The following is a 27809-nucleotide window of genomic DNA, read 5'->3' as shown; positions in this document are numbered from 1 at the left end:
TGGCACAAGGGAGAGAGGGGACCATCTTGCGTTAGGGGAGAGACATGGAAGAAGTTTCCTTTTAGAAGTTTTCCATCTAGCAGTATCTAAAGCCCACAATAAAGATTTTGTTGTTCATACTACTTTTAGTAGTATGTACTAAAACGTACATATTTTTAGCATCTGGGCTTGAGCCTGCCCTGCTGGACGGTGCCCATCTGGTGAGTAGCAGGGTGAAGATGGGTGCCCCCCAGCACCTTGTCTCTCCTCTGTGCAGGGTGGTTTGCTCAGGGCTGCAGGCACAGCACTGGGGGGAGGCAGCCATGGGCAGCACAGGGCTGTGAACCCCGCGGGGGCTGGGGCCCAGGCTGAGCTCTATGCTGGAGTGACAGCAGGTCAGGGCTCTTGAAGCAATGGGATACAAGGGCAGTTCCCAGAGGTACCACTCAGAAGTGGAAAGGAAGCAGAAATGGCTGCTAGGTGAGTGGCTCTGCTCTGTCCTTTCTCCCAGCTCAGTTGTCATATTTTTAACTATCTTCATTATTTTGTTCCTTTCCTCTGCATTAAGCTTTTTTTCCTTTTTTTTTTTTCTTTTTTTCTTTTTTTCCTTCTTAAATTCTGCTTTTTGAGACAAGGAAAAAACATAGACTATTTAAGGTCACTGTATTTACAAGCTTGATTTTCATTACTGTTCTCTCTTTTAGTCCCCTGCATTCTTCAGGCCTTAATAATGTTGTTGGGCTTTTTGACTACTGTTATACATGGAACAAATGGTTTTATTGAACTGTCCAAAATACTTTCCACATCTTTTTGTCTGAATAGGTGCACTTAATTTAGAACTCATTTGTACATAGGAGCAATTCACATTATTTCATCCAGTGTGTATTGCCTCTTGCCTACACTGAATTTTATCTGTTGAGTTTCTTAAATGCACAACTTTGTTTAGCTTTTCTGAAGTTCTCTCCAGCCTTCTCTAATCTTGACTAACCCACGTCACTTTGACTGTGAGTTTTAAAGGTTCCGTTAATACTTTAAATGGTTTTTAATTTTTTGTTTTGTTTTGGGATTGGCAAGGCAGTATCAGAGGTACACTGAGAATACCTTTGTTCAGCAGAGTTACAGTAATTGCTTCTGTCTCTTGCAGTTTGAAGAAAGTGAAATAAAGTGAAAATACCCATTCATAACAGGAAAATGTAAAGTCAAATAGGCACAAAGTTTTTAATATTTAATTTTCCACATTATAAAGCAGACTCTTCTTCTCCGCCTTCCCATAAATGCAGAAATGGATAGGATTAATTAAACATTAAACCATTATTCTTCTTAAAAGAAAAGTCCTTGCTGGTCATGTTTGATATAATATATTCCCAAGGTGATCTTTCCCCCATACGAAGCTTCCTCATCATTGGTTTAAAAAATAATTAATAAAAAAATAAATATTTTGTTATCATATTGCTCTTATCTTTTTACTGTAGGAGAAAAGGGCATTATTTGCTAAATCTTCCTTTAATTAAATAATTGACTGGAGGACTGATTCCATAATGGGAATGTTATGTGACATTCAGTGCAGGCAGTGATTTAGAAATGAGACATAGAGTCTGTGGAAGGAAAAAGGTTTCTAGGTCCTTGGGCTCTAAGGAAGAAGCATATTTACTTTCTAGACTGTTTGCCTTCTAGAAAAGGAGGAGGAGCAGAGAGTGAAACCAACAGAATAGGGCCACTAGCATTTTTAGCTAATGAGATGCAGTGTCAAGAGGGTGCTATTTCTATCTGTGAGATATGGCTATAGGCTGACAGAATAAGAAAACAAGAAACATATGAAGTAAACTCAAAAAAGCAAAAATATGCCATCCAGGAAGAAAATAAACCGGAGAATTCCTCTTTTTTTTGGTATAAAAGTAACTCATGCTTGCTTAAATTACTTCAGGATTGCGTTTTGTGATCATGAGCATACAAACATAACTATTGCATTGGTTGTGTACTGTATTCTTTAATTTTTCTCTATTACTAGCTTTGTTACTTTGCAGAGTGTGCTTAAGCTAAATGGGTAGTTCTGGTCTGCATTTTAACCATAATAGCACTGAATAAAAATGATGGTTACTGACATATTGACACAGATGAATAGAGAAAAGTCTTTATAGACCTACAAAATTAGGGGGTAGGTGGGTGGTGAGAGAAGATATGTCCATGTAATACATTTCCTGATGCAATACTTGTAAATAATGAATTGTCAGGAAGTCTCCAGACTTAAGGAGAAACAAAACTTTAAGAAACAGTCTAAGAATTTCCCTACTCTCTTGATTGCTCCATGGAAGCTCAGACGACTTCTACTGGTCCTTTAACTCAGATTTTACCTACTCTCTTTGAGCAATAACTCTGCAATTTATAGCACTTCATTTTAATCTCCCAATGGTATATTTACTATCTTAGATCATATGTTAAAAGCACAGCGAGCCACAGAGGAGGAAAAGGGAGACCTATTGCTGCTCAGATGTGTAGTACCTTCTTTCAGGCCTCATCCACTACTACCTTTTAAAATGAAACCAAAAGAAGAGTGGACAAATGATACAAACTTGGGGTGCACATGTCAGTGGGAGAGGAAATGAAAAGGAGAGAGTGGTCCAATCACTGCTGTGACTACAAGAATTCAGTGTAAGGTAGGGTCTTTCTAGCTCCCGACTGCCGTAACTTTGATTAACCTTGCAGTGTTTCAGCACAGGGTCATGCTATCCCGTTGACACTTTTCCTTTGAGATGTCAGTCACATTTCAATAACTTTCCAGTGTGGGCTTGTAAGTCCTGTCTCTTCATTGACTTTGAATGAGGCAGGTTGCTTATGAATGCAGCTTGAAGTGTCACTCAGATATTCTTGCATTGTGTTATCTTTGATTGACTTGTCTGGAGTGGTGGAAAATTCAGGGTATCTAACTGTCCCTGTTTTGACAGTGAGAACCCTCCATTTTTTAATTTTTATTTTTAATTCCTGAGGCTCTTTCGCCCTTCTGATGATAATGGGATTTGGTACTGCCTTTTTCTTTAAAGTTTTAACAAGCCCAGGAGAGTCCTATGCTGCAGATGTAGCATCTTAGCATTTCTGACTGGAGTTTAGGTTCTCACAGCATGAAAAGCATAAACTCCACTAATGGAAGATAATGTGTTAATGATAGCAGGGAAAGAACTGGTAGGAAAGGGCATAAAAGTAATTCCTATTGGTTTAGTCTTCAAGATAGCTTTTAGTTTATGTCTGGATTGTGTAATTCCTAATGGTTAGGCCCAAGGCCATTTAAAAAGGGCCAGCAAGAAGGAAAGAAAAGCATTTCTAGTTTTTCAGTGTTTATTGTTAGCAACATACACTGTAGCTGTTTTTGTGGAAGTTTCACTATATAGTAGAAGGCTGTGTCCCAGAGCAGTGATTGTTCCAAGGCTGTGTTATTCAATAAACTGATTTATAACATATGACTGCAGTTATAATCCAAGAGTTTCTTCATTTATTTTAAACAAAATAAATATTTCTGTGCTGTAACCACTTGAGGTTTATAATCTCATTTTCAGGAGTGCCCTGGCTCACATAAACAGACTTACCCCCTTCCAGTGCTAACAGAAAATGCAGAGTCTGTGGTGGAGGAGGGTAAAAGTCTGTAATATAAAATAGTTCGTATCTGTTTCATAGTGCTTCATAAATCTGGTTCCCAGGCAGTAGAGGGAAATGAATAAGAAGCGTTTTTGTTTTTTTCAAGCTACTGCTACAGCTTGTTTGCTCAGCTGAACAGAAAGAAGTGTATAAAATCAGCTAGTACTAGAAACTAGATGTAAAACAATAGCAAACAAAAAACTTTAACAACCATAATCTGTTGTCAGTGAAAGGCAAAGATACTAAATTCACAATGGTGTTTATTTTTCTAATGTAAGTGGTAGTGGAAGCTGTCATGCTGAGGTGTGAAAAAGGAAGCAAGGACTGTATCCTGAGCATTGCCATGTCAAACTCTTGCACGCATGTCCATATCCAAGGCTGAACTTTGGCTAGATCTGTAGCCACCCCTGTAGTGCACAGGGAGAGTGCTGTGTCTGAGGTGGTATCCACAGACTTTATTATGATGAGGAGAGAGCTATTTAAGCAAGCCAATAGCAGGGAGAAGGTGGTGTCTTTCAGCAGCAGGAATGAAAAATACCCATCTAAGCTCATAGTCCGATGGCTACGGCACTTTACTTGGCAATAGGAGTTGGAATACTCTTGAAAGACAATTGACCTGTTATACTCTCATATGTTACATCAGTGCTTGCACTACTGTGTAATTGGGACCAATGATTCTTGGTGCAGCCAAGTTTTATTTTTTAAGTAGTACTTACAGTGGCACTCTGTATAGACCTCAATCTGCTACACGTGCTTGAGGGTGCCTGTAAGATGAACATCTCAGAAACAGGAGGCCGAAAAACGTCTAGTTTCTTATTCATCCTGATGGGGCTTAAGTCTGCTCTGGCTGTGAAATTGTTAAGTTCTGTTGAAACTGAGACTCTTCCCAGTGTCTTCAGAAGCAGGACCTTAAATGTGTGAAAATCTTCGGTATATGAAGTGTAGTGGGGTGATCTTGGCCAGATGCCCACCCAGGGGCTCTCACTCCCCCTCCTCAGCAGGACAGAGGGAAAATCAGACACAAAAGCCCACAGGTCAAAGTAAAGACAGGGAGATCACTTACCAGTTACCATCATGGGCAAAACAGACTTGACTGGGAGAAAATGTATTTGATTTATTGCCAATTTACATAGAGTTGGATGGTGAAAATCAAAGACAAATCAAAACACCTTCCCCCCACCACTGAGTGGTGCAGGAGGATGGGAAATGGCAGGTAGGGGTCAGTCCGTAACAGCTCTGCTCTGCCGCTCCTTCCTCCTCGCATATTTCCCCTGCTCCAGCAGCGGTCGATCGCATGGCCTGCAGTCCCTCAGGATACACTTGCTGTGGCATGGGACCCTCCGCATGTATCTGCTCAGACGTGGTCTCCTCCACGGGCTGTCGGGAGCGCCTGGGGCGCCTCCTCGCCCTCCTTGCTCTCTCACTTCAGTGTCTTCAGGGCTGGCTTACCCTTTATTCCTGCCACTGCCTGTGCAGCATTTTGACCTTTCTGAAACCTCTTTCCCCGGGGCGGCACCGCGCTGGCCGGGGGCCTGGCAGTGCTCTGTGGTGGGTGGGCTAGAACCAGCTGGAACCGGCTGTGGCCGGCCCGGGGCAGCCCCGCCGTCTCACGGAAGCCCTGCAGCTGCCGGTGTGGAAGCCCTGTGGCGTACAGCAGTGCACCCAGGTAAGCCGCCTGAGAAAGGCAGGTGGGTTCTCACATATTGTAGAAACTGTTTTTCAAGATTGTTTTGTCTTAACGACCTATGAAAGATTTTCCAAGTTCTGTTTTGACCTCAGGAGAATCCCAGACCGGATTCGTAAGAAATAAGGAGACGCTATTTTAATTAACTTGCCTTTAACTTAGTAGGTGGTGTCAGACTAACCATTTAACAATTTTACCCAGAAGTTCTTCTTCCCTTTCTTTATATATTTTCTCTAATAATTAACACCAAAACTCTATGTCTTAATGTTTGCAGAAGCTTTGAGAACATGGGCAGGAAAGAGTAAGTTCAGATTTGTCCAATATATGGTGCTTTGATTGGAAATGTCACCTTCTCCTAATACGTATCACAAGCAGATGTTATGTTTTATTATGTGTCACTTAACGGTACCAAGATTAACCTTAATTTGCTTTCCCTATGGCTTACACACAGAGAAAAGGCAAACCGATCTATGAAAATGTAACAGGTATATATATATATATAGGCATTAGGCCATCAACAGGCTTGGAATCATGATTTTTAAATGAAAAGCAAATAGATGGATTCACAAATACCTAGATGCCCTCACTAGCGTATTCTTTATGATTTCATTTCTGTGAGTAGTTACATGTTTTTCTTAATACGCTGATACCTCTTTAAATGTTTTGGGAAATAATGTTAGCATGTTTTCCGTGCAAGTAGTTTCTTTTGATTTCTATGTGTTTATTTTTGTATAACATATTGCATATCACATAAATGCAAAAAAATGTGTACATATGTGTATGTGTATATTTGATGTGTGTATAATGTGTGTTAATATAATTTTCAGTAGCAACATTATGGCCACTCCCATGATAGAAGCTAATATGCTCAAGAAGAGACATTTCTGAATCATACTGATCCTCCATGTGATACAGACTTAATTCTTCATTCACCTGTCTTGAAATGTAGCAGAGCAATAGAAAAAAAAGAAAAAAAAATATTCCCCAGTGGACAGCCATGAGCAAGAAGACAGAAAGCAGTGACATGACTTGAGATACTGCACTGGGGCCTTTGTCTAACTGCTGAGGCCCATGTATTATCACAACGAATGCCTGTGGAAAGTCTTTTTGTTATCTTTTTGAAAGAGGTGTTAGCAATTTTCTAATATTTCTGTCTCATTCGTGCTTTATTATTCGATGCCTACTGAACTGTTTCTCCTGACCTAAGTGCCTGTATTTTTATGCAGTTACTGAACAGATTTAAGATGTGTAAGCAGGCAGGATCTCTCTGTACACCTGTGAAGGTGCATAACTTCTCTTCATTGCCAAGTTAAGTTGCTCATAAAAGCAATTTAACATACTTCAAGAAGGTGGATTTGCCAGATACTCATAATGTAGGTGTAAATAAGGTGTTAAGTTAGGCTGAGTGCTAAGGATCCCATTTTAAGTAGTGTAGTCAAATATGTAGTGAGTACTAAGTGTACTAAGTAGAGGAAAAAATGAGGGGAGGAACCATATATTTATATTGATCATTGAGTGTGAGCATAAATTTGCATTTTTATTAATTAGTTGGAATTTTATAAAACTCCACCTTTTTAGAATTTCACCAGGAGATGCAGCTTATTTCAGGATGAATAGAAGAAAGATGTTAGAAGGTGTCTGTGTCTGTTGCCAGCACTTTTTGCTCTTTGCAGCTCTGTACTTTCTAGCAGTCTGACTGAATCTATGTCCTACGTGCTAGGTGTCTGTGTTTAAGCCATTCTTGCCTGGAGATCATCTTCAAGTCTGGCAGACTTGGTATCATCAAGAAGTCTGATATTTTGCCAGCAGGGCTCTATTGAGGCTTGCAGGGTAGCGCTGTAGCTGCAGACTGCAGGGTTGTATCACACACAAGCAGTGGAAGGGTGATAGGCATTTCTGGGATAATGACAACAAATACTTCCTAATCACTTTGGAATATTTTTTTATTTATTTTTGGTGTAGTGATTCTACCTGACTGTATGCGAGTGCTCTTTGGCCACTGGATGTCATCTCTGAGTTGATGAATCTGGAGCATTAGCCTACTTTTCCACCACTTCTCATTTGTTCCTTCTGAATGCAGCAATGATGTACTAGAGAAATCCTACTATTAGGTTAAGTTTTTCGTAGTTTAATTCCACTTTGTTGTATAGGTCATATAACTTGTGCGTTAATGTCTCCCTGGGTGAGTGGGAAACACGCACTGTTTTAATTCCCATCAAGAAAAATAGCTTCAGCCAGTTCAGAATATGTGTCCTAACCTGCTAACAGCAGCACCTATTTGTGCATGGTGCCAGATTTGTTAGGTGTGATCCAGGAATGCTTACTACTGAAACTGGTCTAGCAAGCCTCCTTCATGGATTTGGGCGAACTGGAGAAGGAGGAACTCAGTCCTGAGAAGGCAAGGGAATGGATTTCATGCCTAGATCAGACATATGACTGAAGCCTCATGGTCATTGCACATCCTCCGAGCCTCGATAGCAGACTGTGTGAGTACTCTTGGCTAATGTTAATTGAAGTGTAGTTAGACATGATCAGTTGATGTAGCTCAGCTCATGTGTGGTATGTCTGTATACTGAGGTCACTTGAGAGTATGAGTAACCGAACTTATATAAGCAAAAAATACTGATGTAAAATAGAAGGAAGAGGGTTTTTTTTTAGGTTAGATGTATAGAAAAGCTTTTCAGTGACAAAGATGGTTAAGCAGCAGAACCATTTTGTGATATTGCTATCACTGCAGATCTGAAAGACATGAAAATGTTAAACATAGTAAGAATTGTTTTCTTATGGGCAGAAGTGCCTTTGAGCACTAGGACTGAAAGGCCCACAAAAGAATTTGCCTGCTCTAAGCCATTTAGCAAAAGTGATCTGATAATCCCATGGTGGAAGAGAGAACCTAATTGTGGTTTCCCAAGCCCTGCCTTTCATTTAACAGAATCTTTGGTCTGCAGCTTTCCTTTACAGTCTTTTAGATCTTTTTTCAATCTGTCTGATAGTATTGGTATTTCAATCCCATATACACATACTTTTTTCTGACTTTTATTTGTTACTTAGATGTTTTCCATCCAAATTCTGAGCTGGGATGGTTTTGCTAAAATTGTAGTTGTTGGAAGAACTGCGGGGACAAGATATAAGTTTTGATACAATATTTTGATTGAGTTTCTTCCTCTAATCTTAAGAGGAAATAACATTATTTGCCTTCGATGTTTAAAAATTGTTCACGACTTTAAGCAGCTGCTATCATTCTTGCCTCTGTATGCACGTGTGCCTCTGGAGAGAATAGCTGTGAGGGGTACCTTTTTCTGGAACGTCCCGAGGATGATTCTGGCTGGAGTTTCAGTGTCATAGTTGTGCCTGGCTTCATTCTCACCATGCATTTACCCTGGGGCAAATACAGTTTTAATTTCAATAGCATTTGCTTTTTATTAATTTTACTTCATTTTATATTTTCACTTTTAATTTCATTTGGGCTTTCTTTTCCTCCTGAAAAAGTTGTGTAGAAACTGGAAAATAAATTAAAAAGAATCACTGACACACTAGGAGACACACAGCTCAATAACTTATTAAGGTTTAGGGATGCTTATTACATATATTCTCAATTTTCATTCACAACATGTGAAGTGCAAACTCCATCTCTCTTTTGACTGTGCACTGTTGGTACAATGGATTACATTTTTTCCTTGCGCAGGATATATTGTCTATTGAGATCCATGAAAATAAACACAATAAAAATTCCAATGAAATGTTATTGTATTGAATAAGTGGTTGCTTTTAAAGTCTCGCTATTTCAGCTGCATTAATTGTACAAGCTACAGAGTTTAATATTTTCTGAGGAAAAAAATTAGGAGCTTGTTTGAATTATTCATGTTTTGAAAATGGCCTGTTAAGACAGCTATTTTCATAACTCATTTTTACTGCAAGTTTAGCACATACCAAAACTTCCACTGAATTGAGAAATTAGGATAGTTATGATTTTACCTATGTATTTTCATGCTTTCATTTAAAGAAATAGCTTCCTTAATGTTAATATGCTGCACATTGCCATGGATGGGGTACTACAGACCTATGAAATCATATAATGATTTTCTTAGTTCATCAGGCTGTAAGATTTTGTCCTTCTTAACATTAACAGGATAGCTTTCCAACTAAAAGATTTTTAACCTGCCTTTCTCTCCAGTGCAGGGAAAACCTATGCCCCCACATAAATGATAGTTTCATAATACATGATGAGGAAACTAGTAGCAAAACCAATGGTATTAAGCCTGAGATACTTTTTCTGGTTTTGGTCTGTAGAAGGGGAGAGTCAGAAACTGAAAGCTGTCTCAATATCCCTCCTTGGACCACATGGAAATAATTTGATAAAGGTTCTCAAGCAACTTGGGAGCCAAGAGGGAGTATTAACTGAGGGGCAGCATTTTTCTGTTTGGGGACCCAAGTTGCCTGATGCATGCAGATTAGCCTGGATCTTCATTCATGCTTCTTACAGTCTGAATCCAAACACTTAGCAAGTGTTAGCAGCTGGAACCCTAATAGCTTCCTTGGAAGAATGACACTAGATCCATATTTATTCAACACCTTTTCAGGAAACTCATTTATGTAATCAAAAAGGATAGTTTACTTCCAGCTTGCTGCTGCTCTATTGCAGCAGCAATGTTTTTGTTCCTGGGTACAGCCAAATCAATAATTTCTTGATATATGCCAGGTTATATTGCTCTTTCCTGACCAAATAAACTGATTTAAATATGTTGCTTGTACTACACTTGGATACTGACCCTAGTAAATTGTGGTGACATCCAGAAAATTACTCATTAGGAAGAGGTATTTAGAATAAATGAGCTGTAGATTGAAATAGCAAATGTGCTATAAATCTCATTTTTTAATGTGTTTGATTTAATTTACAGTCCTGGTTCTAGTCCATCTTTATCTGGATATTGCTTTCTTCTTAAAAGGATTTTCAATAAAATACACATCCACCTAGCAGGATATTCTGAGTATGTGCTTACCTTTGACAGATCATTGGGCTTTAAATGAAAGTTAAAAGAGCATGTTTGCCCTAATAAAGGTGGTTTTTAAAACAAAAGAAAAGAAAACCACAAATTTCTAATGAAAAACTGCTAAACATTAACAATAAAAAAAAAAAAGAAAAAAGAAAAAAAGAAAATCATGTGCCATATGGCAATTATGCCAAAAGATTGAATTTATTACCAAATAAAACTGTTGGCTTGTGCATTTCACAGTTTCCTCCATTCCCAACCAGTGTGTTTTTAGAGGCTTTCTGTAGGGTTAGTTGCCCAGACTTCTGCAAAAACAACAGTTTGTCCTTATTGCAGGAGGTGTTAGGAAATCAAATCCAACTGGAGCACCGAATGAAATTACAGACTGGTTTTGTCCCAGCTGCATGACACATGCAAAGAGCTGATTTTTCAGTTCAGACATTTAAAGAAATGAATACAGAATTCTATTTGTTCTCCTACTGAATGAGTTATCCTTATTGTGTTTTTCATACTTCTGTGTGCTGTCTAATATTGCAGCAAAGTCACTGTTTGTTTTTACCTCAGTGAAGATGTTTTTACATGTCATGTTTTCTTATTAGTAATCTTTTAAGGAGGGAAAAAAAAAAAAGTAACAACCTGTGTAAAACTTGAGTTTAGTTTACTGAATGATATTTGTGTGTGACAGACTTACTGTACCAGTGATAGCCATAATGATTTATAACAGCTTCACATGTGACATGTTCCATTGTTGCTGTTGTTTTATTGAATGACATTTTTTCTACAAAAATCCTGTGGGATTTCAGAGCAATTCAGTCACTGGCATTACAGAAAATTCCTGTGAAATTTCTTCTAATGTTGCCTGGTCTCACAGAGCCTGCCAATGAATACTTGCATCTCAACAGGATTTTGAATCTTTAAAAATATGTGTTTAATATCTGAACTTTTGTGCCATCAATTTCCTTTATAATCTACAGTTTTAATCAGGTCACGTTATGGAAAGTATTTCCCTTCTTTCTCCCCCTCCGACCTACTGCAGCTGTTCATCTATTAAAGTGGATGTTTGCATTATCACCTCAGATAAGATTTGGAGTTGTGAGGGTGAGATGCAGTTAGCATTCATTTAGCATGCATATTCAGATGACATGCATGTAGTTTGCATGCAAATTTTATTTTTTTGTTGTGCAGGGACCTACTGAATGAACTTCCTTGGTGTGTTCAGCAGTGCTTAGTGCATTCAAAAATCTGTTGACAAAAAGAGGGTGAAGGGATAAATTTGAAGACGTGAGATCCCCTCACTTCCCCTTGGGCACGCAGTGTGACTTTCACAACTAAGTTGGCAGAGATCCTTGAGACATGAAAGGGAATTCTTCAGCAAGGACAATGGTGTTTTTATTTGGCAGTAGGAAAAGATGCAAGGGAACACAATTAAGCTCCGTACTCTTGTGCTGAATGGCTTAATTCAGCTATGTTCATTCACCGATATTTCATTCCTGTTCCTGTGATTGGCGTGGGGAGGAGTATGGAGGGGGGTGGGGGGGTGGGAACCAGGCCACAGAAGCTCTCTTCACAAGGACAACTTACTTATCTATAACCTGTCAAATTTGCCAACAGCTAATGTCAGTGTAGTAAACCCTTTCTGAACGTACTTGCGCAGTTTGTTCTTCAGATTGGTTTGTGAACAGATTCATCCTTGAATCTCTCCCCTCTCTCAGGCCTCTCCTAATTTGCCATCTTTGGCATTTAATGTCAAGGAAATAGTATAATGTGAATTTGTGAAAAAGATTTTCAGCAAGTTCATGCTGATACAGAATTTCCCTGAGAGGCAACATTAATAATGGGTTGGCACAACATATTTGCTGGAGTGGGTTTGATGCCTTGATTGAGTTTCCGTGGTGCGTTTGTTGTTGCTTTGGGGAACGCGCGGATATTGGGTTCAACAGACCATAGAATTTTGAATTAACCTCTCTTTTTCTCTTCATGAATATAATGGCTTCAGAATCTGTTTTTGCTTTGGCCTTTTATTTAAGAGAAGAGAAGCTTCAGTTGTAAAAAAAATCTGCCATTTTTAAAAGCATTGTGAGAAAAAAATAAATATATATAAGGAAACATAGATTCATAAGAATCTCTTAGGCAACTTTCCCTCAAGAGTTTCTTACACTGATTCTCTATAAAACAGTCATTTTAACCGTAAAGTGCGAAAGATAAAAAACCATTAGCACTAAGTTCACATACAGCAGATTCAGTTACACTGTTGTTTGGGAGAAGCCGATGATGATTTTCAAGAGTCCTGTTAAACCCTGTCAGGGGTCTCATCTTAGTTAATTTCTCTTTTCCTGGGAGCTGTAATTGAATAATGTAATTTTACAAGATGAAGACTGAAAAAAATACAGATATTTTTTTTTTAAATTCTCTGTTGCTGTGCTCAGAGTATGTTCTGCTTGCTTTTTCAGTCAAGGAATTTGCTTTGAGGGTCTCAAAACACCAGAGTAACCATCTGATCTTTGCATTATTTCTAAAGCCTAAGAAGTTTCTTTTGTGTGTGTGTGTGTGTTTGAGAGATCTACACAGTTGGATGGGGGAGAAGGTAGCTGCTAATAGAAGGCAGTAGTTAGAGGCTATATCTGCATTGCGGGGTGAAAAAATACGCTTAGATTTAACATAAGGGAAAGTTGGTATAATATCTAATAATAAGGCAATTTGTAATCTGAAGTACAGGGCGAGTATGCAATTTGTGTTATTTAAAAATTACATTACTGTCAAAGTACATAACCTTTTTTTGCATACTATTTTTACTCCTTAGATTGTTATATTACAAAGAGGTTAAACATTAAATTTATTCTTTAACTTCGGTATTTCACCATGTTTACTCTCTAAGCCCTGTTTGCTTATCAGGACACGTGTTCAAGTTCTTTTAATTTATTAGCTGTTTACTTTAGCTCAGTCTCACAGTATTTTGGTGGTTCCTCTCACAAGCAAATGTTTATATCCAAGCCTTTAATTCAAAAGAAAAAAAGTTGCCTGTGATAATATTATTATTTACGTTTTTGGTTTTATCTTAAAGAAAATATGATATGAACAGTTTTTCAAGTTTACAAGTTTAACCCTACCTTAACAGCAAGGCAGTGGCATATTCCTGAAATGTTCTTTCTACCAAAGTACTGGCTGTGGCTACAAAGAATGAATAAAAGGTGTTTCATACTTTAGTGATTTGTTTCCTTGAGATCCTCATTCAAAGTTGTGGGGGGGGGGTTTAGAAAGTGTGTTAAGAGTTAGCTGAAATTATGCTGACCATAGCTTAGCTCTTAGGAAAATGGTGTTTAAGACTTTTAACATGTCTTCCCCCCAGCCCCGAGAGAAACACCCAAAAGTGGCAGTTTCCTCTCTTTGTTTATAAAATGCTACAGCAAGTATTAAAAGTATATTTTCGTTGGTTATTGTATGCACCAGGATTTTTTCCAAATGTTCTTGTTCTCACTATTTTAGCTCCACTTCTGGTTAACAGCAAGCAAAGCAAGAAACAGAGAAAGAGATCTTTGCAGCAAGACAAGCTTGTAATGTAGCAAGTAGTGTAACCATAGGGTGAAGCTGGGGGAGTAGGGTGTGCTGTTCTGTTACCAACTGGCTTAACATTCCTGCTCTTTTTGCTCTTGCCTTTGCCCCTAAAAGCTCCACAGGCAAATCAGAACTGATTGCTGAATGGACCTGATTTTCCGAATGGTCAGCACCTGTTAACTCTGGGTAGGAGAGAAAGATCCGAGTATCCCAGCAATCCTGTAAAAAGATAAGAAACATTTACTTAATACTGTCTTTTCCATTATTTTTATCTCTACTGGTCTCAACTTTAATAGTGACAAAGGAAAATTCTAGGAAAAATTGTCATGATGTTGCCAAGCCCACACAACTGCACTTGATTTGGTAATCCCATTTCTTGCATGACAGAAAATGTGGGCAGTTTTGGTATCTGAAGATAACACTGCTTTTTTACATGCAAATAGAAGACACTTAGCTTGTCACCATATGGAACAAAAGTAATTGCTAAGGATGAAAGGCAAAGCAAGACAGTTAGCATGCTTGTTGTTTTGTCAAGAAGCAACCTTCTTATATCTGAGAATGCTGTAATTCAGGTTTCATGATGAGGGTTTTTGGGAATGCACCAGAAGTAGTGATTTGAAAGATTTATTGATTTATTGCAGTGATAAATGCAATGGAAACCTGTTTGGAGGCTTGCTGTATACTCAGTTGCTTTTTGTAACTGATTCATTATCAGTTATTTGACGAGGAGGAGCTCAGTATAACATTATATTGATGTGGATCACTGCAGAACAAAATATGTTGAATTTCATAGGCTTGCCTATACAGCAGAGCTGATCATCACTGTATCTTAAATATCAGGTATTTTCTTTGATAGGTTTGCCACCTGTTGAACAAGTAGTAGTCTTTTGGCATGGTAAAGTTATAATGATAAGTAACTTGTAGATATGTTGAAACAAAGTGATTGCTCCTGGTTTCCCATCCTCACTCATGGGATTTAATCAAGGATACAAGAGGGGCTATCCTCATTTTTGTAAGACTATTAAAAAGTGAATGTCTTTTAGAGCATATTTTCACATGTTCTCTGATTTAGATTCAGCAAGACCCAGTATTCCTTCACTTGTTTTCTTCAGGGAAGCTTCAGCTCTTAAAGTCCTAAGGAAAATGGTCTCAACAAAAGCTATAGCAGAAGAATTTGTAACTATCCACAAAGAACAGTTTGGCAGTCTGCTGTCCTCACATGGTTCATAATGGGTGCTTTGATGCAACTCTGAGAATTAGCGCCACTGTTAAATGCTTTGCTACCACAGGTTCTTCGATCCTGAAAAAAAAAATCCTAATATGACCTGAAACTCTCTTTTTTTCTGGGTTGAAGTCTATTCATTTTCCCCTACTCAGGAAATAGCCTGGCATTTTCTCCACCCTCTGTGGTCATTGTTTCCTCTTCATGACTCAGTGTATTGGATAGGAAATCCGGACTCCAGTGTGTGTCCTTACCTATTTCAAAAGTCCCTGTGTCACATTCATAGGATTTTAGTTAGGCTTTCTGAATTAACCTTTCAAATTTTGGGGTAATCAGAATTTAAGCTATGAGTTTAGGCATAACTATGCTTTTTGACTCTGTTTCCCTTTCCTTCCCACAAAATTTTTCTTAAATGTAAGGTTTGCATAATATTCCCTTGTGAATGTTTCATGTATGTAAAAACAAAATTAAAAATTGCAAGACAGAAAATTATTTTTTTTGAGCCTTTCTTATCAAGAGACTATTTTACTAAATTTTATGGAGCATATTCAAAAAACATTGTCTGCTAATTATGAAATGACTGAAATATTTTAAAATTAGTTACTGTATATTTAAACTAAAAATTCAGTATGTGTTTATAATCTTTAATAAAAAATACAAAACTTGATTGGAACCCCCCCCCAACCCAGAAATTTTCTTGTATGCAGTTAATATTCTGAAATGGCATGCTGTACCATCAAGTATCAGTCTACTTCAACCCACCTGTATGCCTATATATGTATTACTTCTGCAGTTATTATAATACTGGAGTTATGATGAGAAATCAAAGCTAGAGAGATTAGGTTACTCACACAAAAAAGGGTTATTTTGTAGTTGACCTAGGTGATGTGACTTACTAGTTGCCAACAGAGCTACAGTATGTTTTTTGATTGACTTGCATGAGAGCATCAGCAACTTGTCCAAGGGTTTTTTGTTTCCCTTTTGTATTTCAAAGACAGCAGCCTTACTTGCCTTACTTAAGATTTGTGTGATGACTTCAGCTGAATTTTTCTGCATTTAGTCAAAGCCTTTAAATTTCTTAATGGTGTGGTTTATAGTATGCTAATTTAGTTAATTTTGCTGCACAAGATAATACACTGATTTAGAAATGCATGCAGTAGTCCAGTTTTGAGTTGAAGGAGACTCTTTCTTGGTTTGTTTCTGTAGGCACGTATTGTCTGCTCTGACCTGTAATTCATGTAATAAATCATTTTTAACGCTGGCACAGGTGTCCTTTTGAGTTTAAGTATGCTTTCCGATCATATTGTCTGCTGTAATTTTTTTCTGATGTATGGCTCATTATCACATCATTCTGTGTGTGCAGGTATTTTTATACCAGCAGCTTTTGTAGCCATTTCTAGTTTCATAGCTGAATTTCCTATGCTCATTTTTGAGTGTCGTATTCAAACTGTATGCATGAGCTTTAAAGTACCATATTTGAATCACTCTTGCAATTTTTCAGTGAAATTTGAATCTGTCTGAACCTGATTTATTCTGCAGTGCGAAAAAAATGGTTTGATCAAGTAATGGTTGAGAAAGTAGCAAAAAATTCCAGAGTTCTCTATAATTTCATATATAGATAGCTACCTATGGCATTGCAGTGGTGAGGGTTTGACTCTGCAGAAATGATTTATGGTAGTTCTTAAACATACAGGCAGTATTTCTGGCATGCTGTGTGTGTAAAGGACTATAGGACTTTCTGTAAAAAAAGTAAATGCTTTTTTCTCCAATTCAAACTGAAAAAAACCCAGGAAAAGTAATAGGTTGATGATCCAGTCCCTTCCAAAGCAAAAGTCAACTATACCTAGGTTATTCCTCACAGATATTTGTTTATTAAAGACACTGAACTGTGAGAAATCCAAAGCTCACTTAGCAATCTGAGTGTTTCAGTAATCTTTCATACTGTTCGAAAGGTTTTCAGCATCTTCCTACAATTTAATTTCACTAATTCTTTATCATGGACAAGACATTGCTCTTTAGAGCTACCTTTTATACATTAAATGATTGCTGTCATCTTTATTTTCAGCCTCCTCTTCTTCACCTTTAACAGTCTCCGGTTGTTAAATCTCAGATCTTTCCTTTTTAGTCAGACTCATGATAATTCTCCTTTGGATTTTTTTCCTGTTGGTTTATATCTCTTTGAGCTGCCCAAAACAGGTCAGAAACAATCCATCTTCGTTTTTTCCAAAACTGGAGCAAAGCAGAAGATTGATCTTCTATATTCTGCAGGCAGTTTTCAGTTTTACATATCCAAGGATGTGTGACTTGGAACAGAAGGACACTTCTGATTTATTTCCATATTTGATCTCCAGATCCTTCCCTGAAAAACCTCTACCATCCAGTCGTTCTGTGTCTTGTATTTGTACAGATTTGTTCCTGCCTTTTAAAATTTTACCTTCTAACTGACCTTCCAATACACTGGCAGGCCTGGTTATGTGTGTTCTTTAAATGCAGTAAGCACTCTCTTTATCATTCACATCATTATTAAACTTTAAACGGGCCTGCTAAAGAAAAAAAAGGTAAAAGAAATCAATTTTTGTAATAGCTTAGCCATGATTACACTATATGTACAGTTACCTAATGAGTTTTGCACTCACACTATATTAGTACCACTTAGACAAGCTTTCACCTTTTTTCTTTTTTTATATGTTTGAAAATTTTCTGAGCCAAGAGCTACATAAGTGACCTTATTTGCATCTCACCTCTCCCCATGGTCTGTTACCATTTTGTGGAGACATTTAATTCTGTTGACATTTGTTCTTAAAGGATTGACTATTTCTTAATTAATTGCTTTTGCCTGTTCCTTACCTCCTTTTCATATTTCCAGTTACATAAAAATAGTGGTGTTCATTTGTTCCACAACTTTTCTGAGTCTCAATAGCTGACAGAGAGATTTGTTATTCCTAAGCTTATGCTTCCTTTTTGTTGAGTATTGCGTTTTCATTTTTTCCATTTTCTTGATATGTCACATGCCCTTCACAGACTGCTTTTCTGATGGCAACATGGTCTGAGATAGCTTTACCTGTTCTCTCTATGACCTGGGAGGAAGTTCATCAGGCACATCTGTTCTGAAAACTAATTTACTTAAGTACTCGCTAACCTTTCCTGTCTGTATTTTTAATTGAAATCATTCCTTTGTTGTTTGTATTAATTATGCTAGTCACCTCCTCATTGTTGACCTTTTTCATTAAAACTAATGCAAAAAAGACATTAAACGCTTTTGCCTTCACAGTGTCATCTGTCAGTAACTTTTTTGCTCTATTGGATAGCAGAACAATATTTTCCTTTGTCCTCCTTTTAGTCAGTTTGAATAGATTCAGTTTGATTAGTGCAGGATGTGGATATTTTAATTATGTTTTATCCTCCCAGCAAGTCAGTTTAAATTGCCATGGAAGGGATTTACTTTTTTCATTGGCCTTCTGGTGTTCATGTTCATGCCAAAAGTCAAGTTCTGGTATTCCTGGAAAGTTTTATACAAGTAAATACACATTATTAAAAAAAAAAAAAAAAAAAAGCATTCAAACCAAGACGAGGAAAAGTTGAACTCCAGAGACGTGACAGTTTTGTTTGCTGTGTGACACATTCAGCCTATCATTATTCATACACAATGAAACTGAACACTATAGCCATCAGAAATCACTTTGCAATGACCAGTCAGAGGATTTGATGATGTGAACATTCCTGATTCTCCAGTCTTCTATACAGGATCTTTTATATGCTGGAATGTGTTTTAACATATCTACGTAAAGAACTTTGGAATGGTTCAAAGCTGTGCTGGGGGATGTTTGGACTGGACGTTAGGAAGCACTTCTTCACTGAGAGGGTTGTCAGACACTGGAAGAGGTTTCCTAGAGAGGTGGTATATTCCCCAAGCCTGTCAGTGTTTAAGAGGCGTTTGGACAGTGCCCTTATTCATATGTTTTAACGTTGGTCAGTCCCAAAATGGTCAGGCAGTTGGACTAGGTGATCGTTGTAGGCCCCTTCCAGCTGAACAATTCTATCCTATTCTACCCTACCCTATTCTGTTCTGTCCTCTCAGCATGTATACTGGCCACAGTGAAGGTCTTCTACAATTGAATTATATTCTTAATAAGCAGTACATTACTGCAAATAAGTTTCTCGGTTTGTCACTTGAGCAGCATGATCTCAGAATTATTTTTACATGAAAATCTCACTAGTAATATTAAAAATAATAATAAAAAATGGGTGATATCTGTGACAACACTTTCTGTAACACTTCAGCAGCATCTGTTTGACCTTCAAGAAACACCTGTTCCTTATGGCACCATAACATTACTACAAGATTGCAGGAGCGGTCTGGAAATTAAGACCATGCGTGGCAATCAGTTAGCTGAGGGGAATGTGCTCGAGCTTGTAAGTCACGAACCCTGGGAGGACAAGGAGTGTGAATAGACACAACAATTAACAGAGCATAGGGGAGTGGTGGACGGATGGCGCCAAGGAGAGGTAACACCTTGCTGTTGATTGATGGTAGTTAACCACCAATCAGGGATTGCCTAGTATGCAATGCTTAGCTCAAAAGAACCAATCTGTTCAAAATGCACGATTTCTGAAAGTATATAAACTCGTGCTTCTGTACAATAAATGGACATTTGCTTGCATCAAGCTGTGTCCCATCTCTTCATTCGCTGCACAAGATGGCTAAAGATGTCTTAAAGCAATTAAGTAGGCACAATTTGTGAATTTCACAAAGTGAGTCCTTAAAAGATATCTCTACCACCTGAAGCAGAATGAGATTTTACCATTGTATGTGCAATTTGCAGGCTGCGTAGGAGCCGAAGAATGGAAAAGTTGACAAGAGAATACACTCGTGGATCCTTTTGTCTTCAGATGGGACAAGAGTGTTGAACATGATAATATGGACTCTGTAACCATTCATACTTACTATTAGTCACTGAAAGAGGAGCTTCCTGGCTAGAGGAGACTGAGATTTACAGTGCTGAAAATGCATTAGATCAGCCCTGGGGAACTTAAAGGAAAAGACTCCACAGCTAGAGGAGAGATTTGTCTTTTGGTGTGTGTGTGTATAGGAGGGAAATGACTGTGGAAGAACATACTTAAGAGTTAAGCTGAATCTTTCAATTTACAGTATATGTTCTTCAGAATTAATATATCAAGAGGCTTTTATTGGATATGTAAGTTAAAGAGCACAGAGCATCAGGTACCCATGTAAAATCCTCTGCTGTAGGAGATTTCAGGATGCTTTGTTGCAAGTAGACAACTTGGAAGGAAAACTTGCCCTTTGTTATAATACAGATTGTCAATGATGCCAGGGCTGCTAAGGTACCATAAGCACTTACAGGCAGTTTACTAAAGCTGTGATAACTAAAATTCATGTCAAAGAGACCTAAATTATTTGTCAGATATTAACAGCCTAAAATGTAGCTACAATATTTTCTAACAAATAGAAAGTAAGATTATATTTTACAGTGACACTACATTTAGTCTGGGGCGGGGGGATTAATTCAGCAATATCTTAATAGCATAATGTTATTGCCACCAGGGTAGTGCTTTCTTTATAATTTTATTTTGTTGGGTGAATCCCTTGCTTGCTGTTGTTTGGTTAGGTATGTCAGGTGCTAATTTCCTGTAGGCAGCACAGCAAGTGAAACGAGTGAAATGTTGTTATACCCTTGGGCACCTAAACTCCATGCTGTTTGGTAGCATCATCAGACAGGTAATTCCAAGGGTAGATGATACTAAGTTATCACAGCCCCAGGTATCACAAGGATGAAATAAGCCTCCCCAAGCTAATCCTGAAAGAGTTGTTATGCTAGAGTATTTATGTTGTAGCCTTCATCATTCTTTTCATCAAATAACTGTTTTGAAAAGTTCACAATTACAGGCAAACAAAACAACACCCAACCAACTAATAACAAAATAAACTCCAGTTTATTTCATTTTATGACTGTGCACTTTAGAAAACATACTGGTAATCCCTTCCATTGTTGTCATATTTACAACATTCTTTCACCATCTTCCAGAAAATTTATAACCTTTCCACTAAATCTAAGAGTTGAGTGGAGGCATCAGTCTCATCAGCCTCATGATAACTGGAAAGAATCTACCCTACCTAAGCAAGGTCTTGGATTTAATTGTTTATTTTGGGGGCAGTGTAGCATGAGAAGTCTTTCTGCAAATCCTCCATTCTTCTTAAACTTCGCTTGTGTCTTTATTAGGTTGTGTTTCATTACCAATAAAACTCTTTTGCATTTACTTGTTGATTAAATTGCAGGTTTGTGCAAATGCTAAGTAAAGTTTAGCTAATGCTGAAACGTGCTGCAGACAGTGTGCATTTGGGTCAGTGTAATTCCTGCTATAGAACTTGATGCTAAAATTATTTGTCAATCAAAATGTAAGGTTTTCAAGGCGTAAGTAACTATCCAGTATATATCGGAGCACAAGTATAGACATTATTCTCTGACTATAATACACACTAATTTTAATAACCAGTTTTCCTCCATAATAATATTTTTTCCTATTTTATTGTATCTATTCAGTTTATCAACCTTAAGCTCTAGGTAATAATAATAATAATAATGACAATAACAACTACAATAATAATAATTTTGTATGCACAAATGTATTGAGTGACCTCAAAACCACATAAAATTTAAATTTTTCACTTTTTAAAAGGGAATAATTGAAGATAAGAGTAAAAAAAAAATGAAACTTCTGTTTGGATTTACACAGTAATTTGTTCTTGATAATGCAGCGTCAAGGACAATTGTTAGGGCCAAATTATTACAAAGATGAAATAAATCCTACCATTTCTTTGGTCCTTTTTGGTCAGGTTAAGTAAGAGGTAGCTTAGTGGTTTAGCAGGACTCTGGAAATTGGGAGGAATCAGTCTCCATAGTATCAGGTCCACAACATTTGTTCAGTATTTTTGAAAAGGACTGAAATGATTGCATCCTTGTCCACCTACACTCCTAGGTTCTGTTCACCTAACACCCATCCCCACAGCAGTTGTGTCACAGTAGAATTTTTAAAACTTAGCACAGTTTGTTCCCTTTGCTTCTGGAGACTTTTGCATTTCTTTAGTCTTGGTTCGGTACTGTCACTTTCCAAGGTAATTCTGAGTAAGAAATAAAATACACCAAACTGTATGTAAAGTTACAGTAGATAGATATTGAACATGCGGTGTGTGTAATTACCAGTGCATAGGTCATCGTCTTAAGAAGATTTTAGTCATGGGCTATGATTTTGTCAAATAAACTTCAACACTTTGGTGAAGCATTAAGACCAGCTACTTGCATTGAGAAATCTTTCCTTTTATTGATTTTATTTTTCTTGGAGAAAAGCAGCAATAAAAATGGATTCTAGAATAAATTTAATTTGTGGGTTTTTTTTACTCTACTGCTTAAAAGCATTAATTTTTAACTGTTACAAAGCTGGTCTTCTTACCCGTATTACTGGAACAGAGCACTGTGCTGTTAAATTGCAGTTAAATCTCTGGTATAACTATTTTTACGGAGGTAAAAAGACAGCTGAATTGGAAACTAGAGAATATTTTTCTTTCTGTGTTGATACAGAGGACTCGTTAAATCTCATATCAGGCTTGCAAGCACTGTGGAAGGACAGACATTTCAGAGAACTTCAACCTCTTTTAGGAACTTTGGAAGTTAATGAGCCATCCCATAGTTATTATTTTGTGTTTTATCAGGGGTTTGCTCTGGGCTTTTATTTGATTTTCAGATTGTAGTGTGATCTCTGGATGACATCAGCTCTAGAAATGCTGTGTTTTCCAGTAATGGTTGGGTATACCAAAATCTTTTAATGTGATTTGAGTCTTTTAAGATCTTCCAAGTGTCCCAACAGCATTAGACATTTCAGACAAGAATCAATAGAGCTTCATGGAGTTCTTCAGAGACTCAAGGACACTTTGGCCATGGTGAATTCTGTAGCACTAGGATCTGCCAGGTGTACTGGGACCTCGAAATATCCTGGTATGTAGCGGTAGCATCAATAATGCTTCATCTCCTTCAGAGCTCCCAGGCTACCTTTGGTCCCATGCTTGTCTCAGAAGTACCCTGTTTGAGGTGTTTTGATGTCAGGATGACATGCAACCAGTTAGTGTGAGGAGGAGGAGGACATAGCTGCCTCCACTTCTTCCCCCTTGACTCTGGCAGCAGGGAGGGTCCAGTGGGGGAGCCTCAAATCTAGAGAAGCAAATGGAGAACAGGAAGAAAGGGAAGAAAATGGCAAAAAAACCCCTGTTAGGACATTACTGAAGGATCAGAATTTTTGTGTTGTTTTAGGTCACTCACTGATGCTACTTTCCTGTTTTGTTCTCCCTATGAGACAGTCAGAAATGCTTAAACAAACACACACCACCACCCCACACCACCCCCCCAAAAAACCCCAAACCAACCCAAAAAACCACCAAAACAAAACAAACTAGCTTCTTTTCTACTTAATATTATAAGGCTATGAGAATATTGGTCTAACAAAAGCTTCTCTTAAAGAAGTGTATCAGAAGACATTCAAGCATCTGGCAAACATGAACCCACTCTCTCTAAGGCTAACCAAAAACACTTCAGTGTGGCTTGTTTTATCCAGCCTGTTCATGTAGACCCATAAAGTACAGCAGTAGCATCACTATTAGAAATGATGATTTGCCTGACCCGTGTTACATGTTTGAACTAGCAGGTCTATGTCAGAGAAGTTCATTCATGGGTTAAACCAAGTCTTCTAGACATAACACTTAGAAGTCAGTAGCAATCTCTCCATCTTCTTTGAGCTTTTGATCAGAAACTCGGGGTCGATTTTCTTCAGCTAGAAGCATCCTTTTGGAGAATTTCAAACAAAACTGAAAACTATTGCTCTTAACACATTCTCTCTCCTACCTTGCAAAGGCCTGGCCTTTATTCAGAGACTTGTATTCAAGTTTCCCATTTTACCTTTTTTGATTACTTAAATAAAACCAGAAAAACTAAACAACCATGGTTTTTTCTAAAAATATATTTATCCTTTGAGGTAAAATGAGTACTGGAGTTCATTATCCTTTCGACCTAAGTAAGAAGTTAAAGAGTGAGAGTCAGTAGAGTGAACGCTTTTTTTTTTTGTATGGAGAAGGGTGTTAAGGAGGTGAGGAACTAAAAAGACATTTGTTTTATAGCAGTCAGTCCTTCTTGTGCTGACATGCAGTGTTTTTCCACTCCAGATGACATGGTTAGACATCTTCTGACACCCCGGGGGATGTAAATCAGAGACTGAGGATTTTGGACTTTTGACTCTCTGGAGAAATGTACCCAGTATTTTAATTTAATTTAATTTAGCTTTCTCAACTGTATGTTGGCTTATATATAGATGCATGCAGATTTCAATATACACATATATATCCCCTTTCAAATTTTCAGAAGAAAAAATCTTTAGCTTGTTATCATTTTCCTATACATTTTCCAGAGGTGTACTAGGAACAGCCTGCTGTACAGCTGTTCATCTCCAGCTGAACAGGTTCATAGGGAATGAAGAGCTTAGAGCAATTTGTAGGCAACGAAGCAAAAAGAAAAATCCACAAAGAAGCAGCTGATGTGAGCAGCTTTTAAAAAGATTGAAAGAAAAGGGAAAGAATAGGGAGTCGAATGTAGAACAGAGAGAGAACATCATTTTGGAAGAAATCCGAATTACGGTTTTTCAAAACCAAGGAGAAGCTACAGTGCTTACTTTATAAGCCATACTTCCATCATTTCATACTTTTTACTGCTTGCTGAACAATATCTATGCTTAGAATATGCAGACGTTAAGCCAGCTCTTTACCTTTGTTGCACAAATAGCTAGGAGCTTGAGACTGGCAGCCAAAGTTTTGTGTTACGGCTTTGTCCCTGACATACACCTAGGCCTCAGTCAGGAAAGTGTTTAGGATATGTTAAATTTTAAGCACACAGCTGAATCCCACTACTTGCAGTAATACCTTTCTGGAACAAAACCTGCATGTCAGACTCTGCAAACTAATCTTGCAGTGCCTGTTTTCCTATTTGTAAGATGAGAACAACAGTACCTAGTTTCTATGTGTGTTTTGTAGCTTAATTCAGGGCATTTATATACTACTCCAAGCAAGACTCTTAAGATGGCAGAATTGTGGTTTATTGCTATATTTCATTAGCATTAACAGGAATTATTATGTGTGTGTAGTTCAGAGATACAAATATCTACACTTTCATGGCATTACACAGTATTGAAAATTTTAAAGGGAAGACTGTCAGTATTAATTGTCATGAAGTCAATATGACAGTCACGTTCAGCTCCTTAGCTCACATCAAATCACATAGGGATTACTTCAAGAGATCCTTCAGTGCTTTTTTTTTTTTTTTTTCCTTTAGTTATTTATTCTTTTACAAAGTGAGTGTGAAATACTGACAGTCAAAACCTATGTGTCAGTATACACAGTTTACTTTCCAGAGGGCCCTATCAACTAAGGAAAGAAGGGATGAGGTGAGAAAACCTATGGAAAAGGTGTAAGAGCAACTGTTAGAGTATAGATATTTTTATTTAGATATTTTTATTTAGATATTTTTATTTAGATATTTTTATTTAGATATTTTTATTTAGATATTTTTATTTAGATATTTTTATTTAGATATTTTTATTTAGATATTTTTATTTAGATATTTTTATTTAGATATTTTATTTAGATATTTTATTTAGATATTTTTATTTAGATATTTTTATTTAGATATTTTTATTTAGATATTTTTATTTAGATATTTTTATTTAGATATTTTTATTTAGATATTTTTATTTAGATATTTTTATTTAGATATTTTTATTTAGATATTTTTATTTAGATATTTTTATTTAGATATTTTTATTTAGATTTTTTATTTAGATTTTTTATTTAGATTTTTTATTTAGATTTTTTATTTAGATTTTTTATTTAGATTTTTTATTTAGATTTTTTATTTAGATTTTTTATTTAGATTTTTTATTTAGATTTTTTATTTAGATTTTTTATTTAGATTTTTTATTTAGATTTTTTATTTAGATTTTTATTTAGATTTTTTATTTAGATTTTTTATTTAGATTTTTTATTTAGATTTTTTATTTAGATTTTTTATTTAGATTTTTTATTTAGATTTTTTATTTAGATTTTTTATTTAGATTTTTTATTTAGATTTTTTATTTAGATTTTTTATTTAGACGTTTTCACATGGACTTTTTTCAGAAGGAAAATAAATACTTCATGATGTACAGATAATCTGTTGATAAATCATTAAAGAACAAAAAACCCCCAAAAAAACTGTATGAGAAAGGATGAAGAAAAACACTTTAAAATGTGGTGGCTGCTGTATTTTTTAAAACATGTTAGTGATTTTGAATTCCCCATAAGAGTGTGTTTGATATTCCTGAGATCTGTAATAGATGTGATGCAGTGTCATGGCACAGAGGGACCCATTATTATATTTCAGTGGTTCATTTATTACCTGAGGGTGAGCACAGACAGTAAAAGAAGGTATCAAGCATACTTTTAACCTGTAGTCTTAGAAGAAGCTAAATGAAGGGTTTAAGTGTATTTTAAGTTATTATCCTTAGAACCATCTCTATCCCTCTCTGCAACTGGTGAACATGAGTGTTGCCCAGTTTGCAGTGTCAGCCCCTTATATTGCTTTTCACTTAGACCTGTTGTTTTCACCACAGGTCTCTTCATGCTTTTTCCTCTGTTTTGTGTGGCAAGCTACAGGTTGTGTCAGATAACTTCAACATGATTCCTGCTTAGGGGAAAAAATGTTTAAAAAAAGAGAAATATTTCACTTTTGAGTGACAGTAAAAATGCACAAGACTGGCATATTTTTTTGAAACATACACAGGTCATAGATCAGACAGAAGAGTGTGGCACTCATGCTTAGAAAGAGGAATAGACTGTTCTTAAATACTGGAGGATAAAAAGCTAGAGAAAATGGCAGAATATTCCTCTATTGCAGAAATATTATGGGTGTATGTTCGTACTTGCAGTGCTGCTAAAGCTTGTTCCTAACTGAGCTTCAGATATAAACTGTTTGTGGAGGTCAGACAGAGGGTAAACCAGGCTAAATAGTGTCTCTGCTTTAGAGAAGGCATGCAGACTCTGGGCCAGGAAAGCAGGGGAATTAATTTTACTATAAATTTGGGATGGAATCAGAACTTTGTATTTTCTCCCACTTCCCCGTCTGCATCCCCAGCCACACATAGTCTCCAGTCATCAAATAATGAGAAAAGCAATGATAGAAGCTGGGGGAGCAGGGACCAACCACAGTGCTGGTAGCCTTCCCTCTCTTCCTTGAGAAATCTGTGTTTCACAGTAAGATATTAATGTGAGGCTGTTAGTATTTCTTTATATATATATATATATGTATATATATAAAGAGACAATAATGTGGAGAAAAATAATACAGAAGACATTTTTTTAGCAGCTTTAAGGTTTAAGGAAGCAGCTCTAGAAGTCCAAGGACGTCTCTTCTGTGTTGGGCAAAGAAATATATGAGATCCTTAATGACATTGATGTTAGAAAGGACTGAAGGTGCTCATAGCACTAAGCAAAGTAATAATAAATGTTTTACTACTGTTAACTGCTTAATTCAAATTCATATTAATATTCTAGTATTCAGAATCATTATTGTGTTTTCCTTGTCTGACAGTTGTTTTAGGGTGGTGAAGGATGGAAAGCACTGAACTCTGTCCTCACTGAAGCTAATGTCATTAAATGTCCTAGCCT

The 27809-nt window shown here is 36.9% G+C and overlaps 1 long non-coding RNA gene across 1 annotated transcript in view; it reads left to right on the top strand.

Annotated features, from left to right (window-relative positions):
- The first annotated feature begins 5186 nt into the window (after nucleotides 1-5186).
- The window catches only part of LOC119143300, an 84429-nt gene continuing 61806 nt past the window's right edge, over nucleotides 5187-27809 (top strand). Inside the window, exon 1 of the long non-coding RNA XR_005102655.1 lies at nucleotides 5187-5272. This is a non-coding gene — a long non-coding RNA (uncharacterized LOC119143300). The remainder of the gene's footprint in view (nucleotides 5273-27809) is intronic.

Source organism: Falco rusticolus, chromosome 2 (assembly GCF_015220075.1).
Source record: "Falco rusticolus isolate bFalRus1 chromosome 2, bFalRus1.pri, whole genome shotgun sequence".
Classification (NCBI taxonomy): Eukaryota; Metazoa; Chordata; class Aves; order Falconiformes; family Falconidae; genus Falco; species Falco rusticolus.
The sequence above is the reverse complement of the archived record's forward strand: the minus strand, read 5'-3'. Positions and strand labels throughout refer to the sequence as shown.